Consider the following 15,871-nt stretch of genomic DNA (forward strand, 5'->3'; position numbering starts at 1 on the left):
CTCTGCCCGTGGAGTTGCTGCGAGCCAGGGACGCGGCCAGCGCCTCGAGTCGATCGATGTTCGCTTTCGACTACTGCTCCGGCAGTCAAGCTTCACGCCACCTGCTACGTCCCTGCTATGGATGTGAACTCCTTACCGCCTTGGCTTGTTCCGGTAGTCCGTGTTCTTCGCTTCCTAAGGACGCTACTCCAGCCTCGCTCTATCGCCGTTAAGTTTCACGACCTTCGCACGTAACATCGCTATAATAATGTGTGTACTCTGATGCCTCTCGGTCTCGCCGTGGTGTCGCGTGTGCCTTCGTCATTGGCATCGGCCATTTTTGGTATCGTGTTCCAGAACAGCGCTCGATTTTTTCAGCAGAGCTCTTCGCCCTCTGTCAGGCCAACCAGTATATCCGGCAACACACGTTTTAATAGTGTCATTTGCTCTGATTCTCCGTGACCATCTGTGTGCTGTACACAGTCCATCCCTTACTGCAACATGTCCAGGAGAGCTTCCACTTCATATCTCTTGAGGGGCCACTATTCTGATCGTGAGGGTTCCTGGTCATGCTGGTCTGACGAGAAACAAGGCCGCTGACGCTGCTGCCATGACTGCAGCCCTGCTACCTCAACCTGCCAGCTCTTCCATTCCTTTTGATAATCTCCGTGTTGTCTGTCGGCAGACGGTGTCATTCTGGCATCGTCACTGGTCTTATCTTCACGGGAACAAAAAGCTCCCAGCTGCTTGGCCGACCTCTTCTCTGCCGTCTAGTCGCGAGAGGATTATTTTAGCTAGGTTTCGTATTGCACTGCCTTTTTAGACATCGTCATAAGTGGTGATCTCCCACCAATTCGTGCTCATTGTGATTAGCTTTGACAGTAGCCATTTCCTGACCGAATGGCCTTTTCTTAAGAGCTTGCGTTCCAGTAAATGTTTGCCGTCTGAGTTATCGGCCGTTTTAGCGAACGACGCGCCGCTGTCAACCGCGTTTTACTTTTTATCCATCGTAGTCGTATAGCGAAGAATATTTCATCTTTGGTTCGGGACCTCGACTGTCTATACGACATATTTTGTGGACCTTTCTCTAAGGGGAAATCTTTGTTTTCAGCTCTTTCCTTCCGTTTGGGCTTAAGGTGTAGTCACTTCTAATCTCTGTTACTTATTAGTGTTCTAATATTATGGCATTTTAAGACCTAAGTTGTTTGCATCCTAAAACAAAACAAAAGAGCCTCGCGCCGACAGCTGAAGGCCCGTGAGCACGCCAGACATATGTGGCCGATCCACGCGTAACGACCTGGCAGGGCGGATGACAGCGCACGCCATAAATCGCTGCAAATCTCGCGCATCCACATGAGTCAGCTTCGATCTACTGTTGTCTGTCATATGCTGGTCTTGCAAAGAAATTTCAGTGGTAAGTGGTTTCATCTACATGCCTACAAACACTTCGCAAGCTTCTTTGCCGGAGGGTACATAATACCAGTATTACCGGTTTTCTTTCCTATTCTATTCGCCTGTACAGCGATACAAAACCTACTGTTTCTACGCCTCTGTACGTGAAGTAATCTCTCTAGATCGCTACGCGAGGAATAAGATGGTTGCAGCAGAAGGGTAGCACAGTCTTCGTCCATTACAGTTTCGCTGAATGCTCCCAACAGGGTTTCGCGAGAAATACGTCGTCTTTCTTCCGTCGATTTCCATTTATGGTCCGTGAGTATTTGATAAGGCCTTTGCATGGGCAATACGGAGCTATTACGGTACTGACAGAGCGTCTCTGAAACGAATCGACGTCAGTTTTTATCCCCACTTGATAAGGACTCCAAAGACTGCAACAGTTTCATAGAATTATTGCAATAGTGCGTTGTATGCTTTTTTTCCTTACAGATGCACCGCACTGTTCCACAACCATGCCATTCGCCTTTCCTAATACTGATTTTACGGGACTGTAACAAATTCATATCGCCTACTACTACTACTACTACTACTACACCTAAATATTTTTCCATACGAAATGCTAAAGATTTTCAACATTGATCTTGAAATCAGGGTGTTGCTGTATTTCTTTTCATTATCACCTTTAGCTCACTAATCTCTAAATAGAGCTACCATCACAACACAAAACGAACATTTTGGCAAATTCTTCAGTTCAGTACGTTTGTCCAACGACAATACTTACTTCTATACGTCTGCAAAGTCAACGAACAAACTTAGTGCTTCTATTCATATCCGATAAATCATTTAATGAAAACATTAAAACATTAGAGGTCCTTGGAACACACACGATGTCACCATAGTTTCTGTGCAACACTAGAGGTACAGTATAACGCACTGGATTGTATTAATCAATTATTCCTGTTTCCGAAGATGATCCGTACCTATGCTCTCGCAAATATGTTAGTCAAACATCAACCTGCAATGAGGGAAATTCTTTTGAGGTATATGTCCACAACTTCCTTCGAAAAAAGTCTCAGATAGAATGAACTATCTGAATAGTCAAGACAACCCTTTAAACAAAGCCAGTACTCAGATATTAATCTGCTCCAGAGCGAACCCGACTACAGGCAGAACTACACACATAAAAAAATTTCACATCACCTCGGTTCCGAGAGTTCCGGAACCTGTACAGAAAATTGGAATAAAGATCAACATAAACATCATTCCCACCCTTTCTATTGCTCATGAAAACCACACATTGCATGTTGTACCACCATAAAGCGGAACCCTCAAATGTGGTGGTCCAGCATACTTTACGCACCAGTACCTCAAATGCCTACCGTAAGAGGCGGCTAAAAAGTGCCTCTCACGTTTCGGCCTTTATGTGATGGTCCGCTGTAGGGTTTGACCTCCATTTTTCAAAATCTTCTCGAAGAGGGAGTCAATTGGGAAAGAGCACCTTACATGGTGCATAGTATCCATCATGCGCTGAGACCTCTCGCATCCTTCGTCGACGTGGATCTGCACTTCCGCTCATTCTCCACCTGTTGGGCTAGGTCACGCACCTGGATACGTTTTCCTCCATCCTCTGTGCAGTATCGCTTTCTGCCTGATATCCAGCACAGGTTTAGGTTAGATGGCCTTGGGCAAGTACAGAAAGGGCAACAGCCTCAACGGGTGCAGGGCAAAGTCAGGACATGCGGGGACCAAGCAGCAATCGGTATTGTAATTGTAAACTGTCGAAGCTGCGTTGGTAAAGTACCGGAACTTCAAGCGATGATAGAAAGCACCGAAGCCGAAATCGTTATAGGTACAGAAAGCTGGTTGAAGCCAGAGATAAATTCTGCCGAAATTTTTACAAAGGTACAGACGGTGTTTAGAAAGGATAGATTGCATGCAACCGGTGGTGGAGTGTTCGTCGCTGTTAGTAGTAGTTTATCCTGTAGTGAAGTAGAAGTGGATAGTTCCTGTGAATTATTATGGGTGGAGGTTACACTCAACAACCGAGCTAGGTTAATAATTGGCTCCTTTTACCGACCTCCCGACTCGGCAGCATTAGTGGCAGAACAACTGAGAGAAAATTTGGAATACATTTCACATAAATTTTCTCAGCATGTTATAGTCTTAGGTGGAGATTTCAATTTACCAGATATAGACTGGGACACTCAGATGTTTAGGACGGGTGGTAGGGACAGAGCATCGAGTGACATTATACTGAGTGCACTACCCGAAAATTACCTCGAGCAATTAAACAGAGAACCGACTCGTGGAGATAACATCTTGGACCTACTGATAACAAACAGACCCGAACTTTTCGACTCCGTATGTACAGAACAGGGAATTAGTGATCATAAGGCCGTTGCAGCATCCCTGAATATGGAAGTTAGTAGGAATATAAAAAAGGGAGGAAGGTTTATCTGTTTAGCAAAAGTAATAGAAGGCAGATTTCAGACTTCCTAACAGATCAAAACGAAAATTTCTGTTCCGACACTGACAATGTTGAGTGTTTATGGAAAAAGTTCAAGGCAATCGTAAAATGCGTTTTAGACAGGTACGTGCCGAGTAAAACTGAGGGACGGGAAAAACCCACAGTGGTACAACAACAAAGTTAGGAAACTACTGCGAAAGCAAAGAGAGCTTCACTCTAAGTTTAAGCGCAGCCAAAACCTCTCAGACAAACAGAAGCTAAACGATGTCAAAGTTAGCGTAAGGAGGGCTATGCGTGAAGCGTTCAGTGAATTCGAAAGTAAAATTCTATGTGCCAACTTTACAGAAAATCCTAGGAAGTTCTGGTCTTACGTTAAATCAGTAAGTGGCTCGAAACAGCATATCCACACACTCCGGGATGATGATGATGATGATGATGATGATGATGATGGCATTGAAACAGAGGATGACACGCGTAAAGCTGAAATACTAAACACCTTTTTCCAAAGCTGTTTCACAGAGGAAGACCGCACTGCAGTTCCTTCTCTAAATCCTCGCACAAACGAAAAAATGGCTGACATCGAAATAAGTGTCCAAGGAATAGAAAAGCAACTGGAATCACTCAACAGAGGAAAGTCCACTGGACCTGACGGGATACCAATTCGATTCTACACAGAATACGCGAAAGAACTTGCCCCCTTCTAACAGCCGTGTACCGCAAGCCTCTAGAGGAACGGAAGGTTCCAAATGATTGGAAAAGAGCACAGATAGTCCCAGTCTTCAAGAAGGGTCGTCGGGCAGATGCGCAAAACTATAGACCTATATCTCTGACGTCGATCTGTTGTAGAATTTTAGAACATGCTTTTTGCTCGAGTATCATGTCGTTTTTGGAAACCCAGAATCTACTATGTAGGAATCAACATGGATTCCGGAAACAGCGATCGTGTGAGACCCAACTCGCTTTATTTGTTCATGAGACCCAGAAAATATTAGATACAGGCTCCCAGGTAGATGCTATTTTTCTTGACTTCCGGAAGGCGTTCGATACAGTTCCGCACTGTCGCCTGATAAACAAAGTAAGAGCCTACGGAATATCAGACCAGCTGTGTGGCTGGATTGAAGAGTTTTTAGCAAACAGAACACAGCATGTTGTTATCAATGGAGAGACGTCTACAGACGTTAAAGTAACCTCTGGCGCCACAGGGGAGTGTTATGGGACCATTGCTTTTCACAATATATACTTCTGGAAATTGAAATAAGAACACCGTGAATTCATTGTCCCAGGAAGGGGAAACTTTATTGACACATTCCTGGGGTCAGATACATCACATGATCACACTGACAGAACCACAGGCACATAGACACAGGCAACAGAGCATGCACAATGTCGGCACTAGTACAGTGTATATCCACCTTTCGCAGCAATGCAGGCTGCTATCCTCCCATGGAGACGATCGTAGAGATGCTGGATGTAGTCCTGTGGAACGGCTTGCCATGCCATTTCCACCTGGCGCCTCAGTTAGACCAGCGTTCGTGCTGGACGTGCAGACCGCGTGAGACGACGCTTCATCCAGTCCCAAACATGCTCAATGGGGGACAGATCCGGAGATCTTGCTGGCCAGGGTAGTTGACTTACACCTTCTAGAGCACGTTGGGTGGCACGGGATACATGCGGACGTGCATTGTCCTGTTGGAACAGCAAGTTCCCTTGCCGGTCTAGGAATGGTAGAACGATGGGTTCGATGACGGTTTGGATGTACCGTGCACTATTCAGTGTCCCCTCGACGATCACCAGTGGTGTACGGCCAGTGTAGGAGATCGCTCCCCACACCATGATGCCGGGTGTTGGCCCTGTGTGCCTCGGTCGTATGCAGTCCTGATTGTGGCGCTCACCTGCACGGCGCCAAACACGCATACGACCATCATTGGCACCAACGCAGAAGCGACTCTCATCGCTGAAGACGACACGTCTCCATTCGTCCCTCCATTCACGCCTGTCGCGACACCAATGGAGGCGGGCTGCACGATGTTGGGGCGTGAGCGGAAGACGGCCTAACGGTGTGCGGGACCGTAGCCCAGCTTCATGGAGACGGTTGCGAATGGTCCTCGCCGATACACCAGGAGCAACAGTGTCCCTAATTTGCTGGGAAGTGGCGGTGCGGTCCCCTACGGCACTGCGTAGGATCCTACGGTCTTGGCGTGCATCCGTGCGTCGCTGCGGTCCGGTCCCAGGTCGACGGGCACGTGCACCTTCCGCCGACCACTGGCGACAACATCGATGTACTGTGGAGACCTCACGCCCCACGTGTTGAGCAATTCGGCGGTACGTCCACCCGGCTTCCCGCATGCCCACTATACGCCCTCGCTCAAAGTCCGTCAACTGCACATACGGTTCACGTCCACGCTGTCGCGGCATGCTACCAGTGTTAAAGACTGCGATGGAGCTCCGTATGCCACGGCAAACTGGCTGACACTGACGGCGGCGGTGCACAAATGCTGCGCAGCTAGTGCCATTCGACGGCCAACACCGCGGTTCCTGGTGTGTCCGTTGTGCCGTGCGTGTGATCATTGCTTGTACAGCCCTCTCGCAGTGTCCGGAGCAACTATGGTGGGTCTGACACACCGGTGTCAATCTGTTCTTTTTTGCATTTCCAGGAGTGTATATAAATGACCTAGTAGATAGTGTCGGAAGTCCCATGCGGCTTTTCGCGGATGATGCTGTAGTATACAGAGAAGTTGCAGCGTTAGAAAATTGTAGCGAAATGCAGGAAGATCTGCAGCGGATAGGCACTTAGTACAGGGAGTGGCAACTGACCCTTAACATAGACAAATGTAATGTATTGCGAATGCATAGAAAGAAGGATCCTTTATTGTATGATTATATGATAGCGGAACAAACATTGGTAGCAGTTACTTCTGTAAAATATCTGGGAGTATGCGTGCGGAACGATTTGAAGTGGAATGATCATATAAAATTAATTGTTGGTAAGGCGGGTACCAGGTTGAGATTCATTGGGAGAGTCCTTAGAAAATGTAGTCCATCAACAACGGAGGTGGCTTACAAAACACTCGTTCGACCTATACTTGAGTATTGCTCATCAGTGTGGGATCCGTACCAGATCGGGTTGACGGAGGAGATAGAGAAGATCCAAAGAAGAGCGGCGCGTTTCGTCACAGGGTTATTTGGTAAGCGTGATAGCGTTACGGAGATGTTTAACGAACTCAAGTGGCAGACTCTGCAAGAGAGGCGCTCTGCATCGCGGTGTAGCTTGCTCGCCAGGTTTCGAGAGGGTGCGTTTCTGGATGAGGTATCGAATATATTGCTTCCCCCTACTTACATCTCCCGAGGAGATCACGAATGTAAAATTAGAGAGATTAGAGCGCGCACGGAGGCTTTCAGACAGTCGTTTTTCCCGCGAACCATACGCGACTGGAACAGGAAAGGGAGGTAATGACAGTGGCACGTAAAGTGCCCTCCGCCACACACCGTTGGGTGGCTTGCGGAGTATAAATGTAGATGTAGATGTAGATGTAGATGTAGATGCAAGACAGTAACCAGTCCATTGTGGTGGGGCTGCCATGTACGCTGTTGGTTGTAGCCCCCTGAACCCACAGGGATCACCCTGCTGGTCCCTTCGCCGTTGACTCTCCCCGTATGCCAAGGAGTAGATGCCCATCGTCCTGGGGCACAGGGACTCCCGGCAATGACCATCCTACCAGGTGGCCTTTGCTGCGGCTGGGTGGCGCCTGCAGGGAGGGTCTCTGGTCGGAGTGGGTGGTATCAGGGTGGATGACACGCTATGAAGTGTCGCATTTCATCTCTTGTTGGTGGTCGAACACCAGCAATCTCTAAGCGATAAAAATCTAATTTCAATGCCAAGAAATACAAACCCAAATCGTTCCGCCCCTTGAGCACTCCGTGGGAGGAACGCCAGGCTAAGGATGACAGAGAAGCTTATTCGCCCTGGCGAATGTACGAGAGTTGATACGGAATCTTTCATGGCAATGAGGCCTCAGTTTTTTGTGGAGCATTTAGAGGACATGTTTTGAGAGGTGGAGGGCTTGTCCAAAATGCAGTTAGGGTCGGTCTCGATCAGAACAGCACCCTCTGCCCAGTCACGGGCATTACTCGCCTGTGACAAGCTGGGCGATGTTTCCATTACCATCACGCCCCATAAGAGCTTAAATATGGTCCAGGGTATCATATTTCAAATGGACCTTCTTTTGCAGTCTGACGATGATCTGCGCGCCAATTTAAACCGGCGAGGTGTCCACTTCGTCTGGCGCATCCACTGGGATCTGAGGGATAATCAGGTTGCCACCACTGCTTTCATCTTGGCCTTTTAGGGTGACACATTACCCGAGAAGGTCAAAGTGATGGTCTACCGCTGTAATGTAAAGCTATATATCCCTCAAACGATGCGGTTCTTAAAGTGCTGGAAGTTCCGCCATATGTCTTCCTGCTGTACTTCCAGTGTCACCTGTAGGGGTTGTGGACGTCCTTCACATCCCAATACTTCGTGTGCTCCGCCTCCCATATGTGTTAACTGTGGAGAGCACCATTCACCTTGCTCGCCAGACTGCAGGATTCTCCAGAAAGAAAGAAAGGAAGAAAAAAAATAATGGAGTACAAGACCCTGGCCCAACTGACCTACACAGAGGCTAAGAGAAAGTGAGAGGCTACATCCTGTTTATATGACTTCAACCTACGCCGCTTCGATTCCCGGTGGGGTCAGGGATTTTCTCTGCCTCGTGATGACTGGGTGTTGTGTGATGTCCTTAGGTTAGTTAGGTTTAAGTAGTTCTAAGTTCTAGGGGACTGATGACCATAGATGTTAAGTCCCATAGTGCTCAGAACCATTTGAACCATTTTTCAACCTACGCCGCTTCTACAACAATGGTTCTACGATCTTCCATTCTGCCATGAACAGTTGGCTCTCAGAGCCGTCAGACACCACCTGCCCCCTTGATGTGGAGGGAACTTTCCTCGCTGTTGTTCCTCCACAACCTACTTCAGGTGCAACACCCAACCACCACCATCACCACCACCACCACAACTACCATCGGGGACGTCATTCCCCATTTCTCAACCGGAGAAACGGAAGTCGTCTTTGGCTCCTCTTGGCAGGAAGGGATCCCTTGGGTCACTGCCTTCCCAGGTCCCTTCCAGTGGCAAAGCTGACACCCACCAGTAGCTGAAGAAACCACACGTAGCTGGTCATAGGGCTTCACAGTCCTCCCCAGTCCCGGAGACTGACTCAATGAAGCCTTCCCAGCTGCACAAACCTAAGGAGCAGCCAGAGAAACCTGAAAAGAAAAAGACCTGGAAGAACCAAGGCACTGTGGTGGTGCCCACTCCACCACTACCTACAATTTCTGTGTCTGAAGATAAGATGGAGATTCTGGCGTCTGCTGAGGACCTAGATCTCGCTGGGCCCTCAGAGACAGTGGATGTCGATCGCACAGGTACTCATCTGGTGGCAGCAGGTGACTCTGAGGCGTAGATTTCCTGACTAAGTGTTTCATGCCCTCCCAGTCACACAATCACGTACTCCTCCTGTGGAATTGCGGCGTTTTTTTCCACCACTTGGCCGACCTACGGCAACTGTTAACCTGCTATTTGCGTTGCCCTCCAGGAAACCTGGTGCCCAGCTATGCAGACCCCTGCCATCTGTGGTTCTGTGTCGGCTCCGCATTGCCCACGTTTGGGTGACACAGGGCTACCCCCTGCGCCGCGTTGACCCACCTCAGTGTCGGTGCGGCGCCCGGCTGACAGTGGCCCATATCTTGGTGAGCTTTCCTTCTTTGGCTGCCCTGCGACGGACTCTTCGGTTACCGGACTCGTTGCCATTAATTTTAGCTGACAACGCCTCATCGGCTAATTTAATTTTACGTTCTATACATGACGTTGGGTTTATCTTCCTATTTAAGTTTTAGAGCATGTCATTTGTCCCTTTGTGTTCTCCACTCCAATGCTTTTAGGCTGGATGTTTTAATGTGAGCGGTGTGGCTTGCTTTTCCTTTTTATTCTCGTGGCCGGCTAGCCACGGTCATCTGCTTTTTTGTTGTTATCCCCTCTACCTGTGTCTTGCTTCTCTCTTTGGTTTTCTTTTCCTATTTTGTCCTTACAAGGGAACCTCCCCATCGCACCCCCCTCAGATTTAGTTATAAGTTGGCACAGGGGATAGGCCTTGAAAAACTGAACACAGATCAATCGAGAAAACAGGAAGAAGTTGTGTGGAACTATGAAAAAATTAGTAAAATATACAAACTGAGTAGTCCATGCGTAAGATAGGCAACATCAAGGAGAACGTGAGCTCAGGAGCGCTGTGGTCCCGTGGTTAGCGTGGGTAGTTGCGGAACGAGAGGTTCTTGGTTCAAGTCTTCCCGTGACTGAAAATTTTACTTTCTTTATTTTCGCAAAGTTATGATCTGTCCCTTCGTTCATCGACGTCTCTGTTCACTGTAATAAGTTTAGTGTCTGTGTTTTGCGACCGCACCGCAAAACCGTGCGATTAGTAGACGAAAGGACGTGCCTCTCCAATGGGAACCGAAAACGTTTGATCGCAAGGTCATAGGTCAACCGATTCCTCCACAGGAAAACACATCTGATACATTCTATACGACACTGGTGACGGCATGTATGTCACATGACAGGAATATGTTGTCGACCCACCTAACTTGCACACTTAGCGAATTGGTAAAAAGATTCTTCTACCTTGCCCGATTTAGGTTTTCTTGTGGATGTGATAATAACTTCCAAAAAAGTGATGTAAACATAAGAGTTGTCATATAAACTGAAAATAAAATATTAAACTTTTCACTCGAGGGAAGACTTGAACCTAGGACATCTCGTTCCGTAGCTGCTCTCGCTAACCACGGGACCACTGCGCACCTATACTCCCAGCGTCCTTGATGTTGCCTATCTTCGCATGGACTACTCAGTTTGTCTATTTTACTAATTTTTTTCATATTTCCACACAACTTCTTCCTGTTTTCTCGATTGATCTGTGTTCAGTTTTTCTAGGCCTATCCATTGTGCCAACTTATAACTAAATCTGAGGGGGGTGCGATGGGGAGGTTCCCTTGTTAGTAGTGTTGGTTGTCCTTCTGGATCTTTCTTTCTCCTGTTACTGTGCTATACGCCTCCTTTCTTTTCTTCTTTCCCTAGTGTAATTATTTTACCGGAAACAAGAGACCGATGACCTCGCAGTTTGTTCCTTTCCCCCTCTTTTAAACCAACCAACCAATGTAAGGGAGAATAAATTTCGTCGACATGTTTCGTTAGAGAGAACTTCCCTAGCTGGATTCTTGTTCTGACATGACGTTAGCTGCGATCCACACTGTAGTCACTTAACCTCGCCTCACAGCATTACAATGCAGTCAGCTGACGAGTTCGTGCGTGTGGTATATTACGACAAGGCTTCGAAATGTTGCCGTATCGTGAGTTCCATGGCAAACAGAAGGTCTAGGCTAAAGCGGGTGTAGCATCGCAGTGTACAACATTTGTAACTAGAAATGTCTAACAGAGTTAATTCTGTTCTTTCCTTCTTTACTGGTTTCCAACGTAAAGGTCTGTAAAAGTCTCTTGTGCAGTGATCCAGTTCTTTGGCGGAGCATTTTGAGTAGTAGTTATTAAGTTTCCGACCGCAATTAGAGTTGTAATGAAGTTGAGAAAAAAATCGTAAGATAGTGCAGGCTTCTCTCTCCTCCACTTACTTGTAAGGGGAGTCTAGTGTGCGTTTTATCATAGGTAGATAGCTATCTTGTGAGATAATACGAATACTGCAACCTGCCGCATAATATTCGCTCTAATCACTGGGTTAAGAGATGGTGATTGGCTGCATGCCTGTTGCAGCGAAAACGCCCTTGGCCAACTGAAACATGTTATTATGATGTGAATCGCGCTTGCACAAAATGAATGATGTTCCCTGTGCTCTCTGTCGGCGCTGCAGCTATCGTTTAACGTAACTCTAGGTGCATAAGATTGAAGGTTTTGTGACTGAAAAGGCTGACAGGATCCCTTGACTCTGAAGGGCAATATGTTGTTTGGTGTCATATTCAAATGTGGATCGATTAATCCACGTTTCCGCGACAAGAACGTAAAATAGCAAAAGAGTGTGTTTACGTTGTCGATACGGTTCTCCGCAACAGTATTGGTGAATCAAAACGCATATCTTTTTTTTTATTGTAGGGGGGGGGGGGGGGTAGTAGCAAGTAAAGTTCTCCGATCCTCTCGTGGTTGTTTATAATTTCAGTGTCACCGCTTGCACATTTTGTGTCACATTGATTACTTGTGTTGCCGTCGTCCTCAGTCTCGTATAATCTGTTCCCTCCGATTCCATTTTCCTCGTTTCAATCAAACTAAAGTAACTAGCCACTTAAATAAACTGAAAACGAGAACAATATAGCAGCTAACAGGAAAGATAAATTCGTGAAACTGCTACGATCTTTAAAAAATACTTACATAATTCGCAAAGAAATATTACAGCTGATAGTGCTTTCTGACACGTGATAGATCTTTCGGGATGTTCTCTGGTTTACCACCGTCCACTAAAGATACTGAGCAGCCTTCACGATGATAAATGCAAGGTCTTTGTCGCAAGGTTTAACGTGAGCTATAATGTTCTTACGGCAGCTTTTTCCATCTATTTCATTGCGATTGTAAGTGGGACACTGGTGCTCAGATCTTCGACAATTTCTCACTGGGTAACGTCTTACATGCTGGAGAGCATAACGCCGAACAGTTGGAAGAAGTAGACACCGTAAGAGCGCCGGAAGACGTACTCGGTCGCAAGTTCAGAAGGCATACAAATTCTATCAACAAGACTCGATAGCTCGACCCTTGAATCCAGGTGGTAGTGGAGTCCTGTGTCACATTATTTGAATAAAAATCCCGTACGTGATGCAGTAGGCAGCGGAAATGAGCGGTACAGTTGAGGGGAGCCTCTCGTCTTGATTTAGTAGGAGGGCGCGTAAGCACTTGAAATTGTCATTCCACTTGTTTCATTCGCCATCTCTGTATCTCAACTGTAACGGCAACAGGGAGAGGTGAATCGTGATGTTCGGGATTGACAAATGTGGAAAATGTTCGCCTCAAGATACGGATCCGCCAGGAGACTTACTAATTTGTAAAAGGTCTGAAGCTTCAAGAAGACTCACATCGAAGTAGGAAATGCAGTGATGTTCATCCATGTGGCTATAGCCGCAAATATTAAGTGGAACAAGAATACTGTGATATCACCTTGCGAGGGATGTTCATTGGTCTCGCTCAGTAACAAAGTAATGTCTTGTGTAGTTGGTCCTAAAAATCATGAAGCTAGGGGCATCAACAACGGGGTAGTTACACTAAGATCATTGAATAAATTTGAGTATGTGGATAGTACTGTGACGTAAAAAAAAGAGATTGATAAACGCATTGGATCAGCAGATGCTTCGTTTTTGAGTTGGTGCCTTTCTCATTCATGATATGTATTAGTATTATCCGATCATTTCTGAAACCTAATATCCACATCTTAATCAATAAACTTACCTGCTTCTGTTTCAGTTTCCTAGGCCCGTTCTTGGCACGCATGCTAGAAAACAAGTGTAGGAGAACTGAGCATGAGTTCCGTGTGCAGAGTCATTATCTGCGGAAAGAGTTTCTTGTGTGGTGAGCTATGAAACTCGAAGAGGAAGGTGGACGTACGTCACTTCGTGGGCGTAGTCATATGTAATATGAGCTACTGCAAGCAGGACGGAGTTCAAACCACTCGCCGCCGAGTGACCTAAATGGCTTCATGGGCTACGAAAGAAGCCACAAGTAAACGAAGCAGTGAGGCTGCGAGTAGTGAAAGGCATGCTAGCGACAACAAAAAGAAGCAACCTCTACGATAAAGCAACAATTACATAGCCCGACCTGCCAACGCATATTAAAGACAAAAATTAGATATGATATGCACCCATATTCGCCAGACAAGGCGAAACAGAGAAACCTTAAAATACTATAGTGTTAAAAGGACTGATAACATTGAACACGTATCGCTGAGAGAGCTAAGAGGCCATCAGAAAAACACACATAGAAAAGTTTTGCATCACCTTGGTTCTGAGAGTTCCGGAACCTGTACAGAAAATTGGAATAGAGATCAACATAAGCATTATTTCCGCCCCTTTTTATTGCTCATGAAAACCACACATTGCATGTTGTACCTCCATACAGCGATATCTTCAGAGGTGGTGGTCCAGATTGCTGTACACACAGGTACCTCTAATACCCAGTAGCACGTCGGGAGTGAAGTTGCGCATAATGCAGCCTATTATGCACGGTTTGAGTCGTAAAACGTCATCTGGCCCCATGAAAAGTATTATTCAAAATGGTGGCGTTGCTGTCGTGGTTCCTCCGAACCATAATCCTTAGGTAGTGGTCATCCGCTGCAGTAGTAGTCCTTGGCCGGCCTGAGCGAGGCATTTCATAGACAGTTCCCGTCTCTGTATCTCCTCCATGTCCGAGCAACATCGCTTTGGTTCACTCAGACACCTGGACACTTCTCTTGTTGAGGGCCCTTCCTGGCACAAAGTAACAATGCGGACGCGATCGAACGGCGGTATTGACCGTCTAGGCGTGGTTGAACTACAGACAACGCGAGCCGTGTACCTCCTTCCTGGTGGAATGACCGGAAACGATCGGCTGTTAGACGGAGGGGATCCAATAGGCACTGCTCATGCATGGTTGTTTAAATCTTTGGGAGGGTTTAGTGACATCTCTGAACAGTCAAAGGAGCTGTGTCTGTGATACAATATCGACAGTCAACGTCTATCTTAAGGAGTTCCGGGAAACGGGGTGATGCAAAACTTCTTTTGGTGTGTGTTGTTCAGAAGTATTTCAGGGATTGAAAAATCGGTGGCGTAAGTTTGTCTAATGAGAAAATTTTGAGGTGGTAAACATTGATGTAGACGAACAAAGAAATTTATTACCCAAAAAACAAATAAACGTTATTTTATCAGCAAACTTCGTGGAATTATCCAACAGTACACTGTCTGGTCAAAAGTTTCCGGACACCTTTACGTAAGAGAAAATTTATCGCTAGATGTCAAGAGAGGCGGACCCGCCAGCGTGGGAGGAGCCGGGGAGTGTCGGGTTGTCAGCAGAAAGCTGTAACAGCAGAATGTGCCTGTCACTGATGTCACCTGAGTAACGAATCTGTCGAAGTGTAAACGCGAAGAAGAACCACAGCTAAACCAAGACTGGGCAGACTTAGTCTTGTCCCTTGAAATCAGTCGAAGGAGTCACTGGTCTTTATCAAAGTGCTACCAAGCAGTTCAGGTAGAACAGCGATTGTGCATCAGGAGCAGCTCCTCATGGGCCACACATTTCTGTATTCAATGCTATGCGGCGCTTGAGGTGTGTAAAGAACGACGCCACTGGACGATAGATGGCTGGAGTTCAGTGATTTGGAGCGATTAATGACGCTGTACCCTGTGGCAAGAGTTCGGTTTGGCCAAATGCCGGGAGTACGTTACCCATTGTGTGTAGTGTCGGGAGGGCAAAAGTGAAGTGTGGAGGAGTATATGGCGTTTTTTGTGGTTGGGTGTTGTCCGCTGCTTGCGCTTAAGAAGAGGTGCGAACACATTTCTGAGACTGACTTCGTATCAACATGATTGTGCACCTTGTCGCCTGTGGGGCGATGGTCTGTGGACAGTATGCTTCCTGAAGTGGACCGGCCTGCATCATCTGTCGGATCAGTTGTAACATCAGTTTTGCTCCAGACTCCAGCGTCCAACATCATTACTTCTGATTTCGGCTCTTGAGGAAAATGGCGCTGTCATTCATCCACAGATACTGACACACCTCATTGAAAACGTCCCCTAGCGTACTTAACCGAAGGGTGGACACACCATATTAATGTCCACAAGTACGTGTCTGACGCTGCACTGGAAGCGGCTGCCGCGCGACCAACACAGACCGAGCCGTGCTGTTTACGCCATCCACGTGGGTCGGGCTCGGAGTAGAGCCGGGCGTGGCGGAACTGTGGGCGTGCGAATGGCGAAGGCG

General features: G+C 47.0%; 1 protein-coding gene across 3 annotated transcripts in view; it reads left to right on the forward strand.

Moving 5' to 3' along the window:
• The window catches only part of LOC124711127 (cytospin-A), a 936,320-nt gene that overhangs the window by 128,358 nt on the left and 792,091 nt on the right, over positions 1-15,871 (forward strand). The window lies entirely within an intron of this gene.

The sequence above is a fragment of the Schistocerca piceifrons genome, chromosome 8, assembly GCF_021461385.2.
Source record: "Schistocerca piceifrons isolate TAMUIC-IGC-003096 chromosome 8, iqSchPice1.1, whole genome shotgun sequence".
Classification (NCBI taxonomy): Eukaryota; Metazoa; Arthropoda; class Insecta; order Orthoptera; family Acrididae; genus Schistocerca; species Schistocerca piceifrons.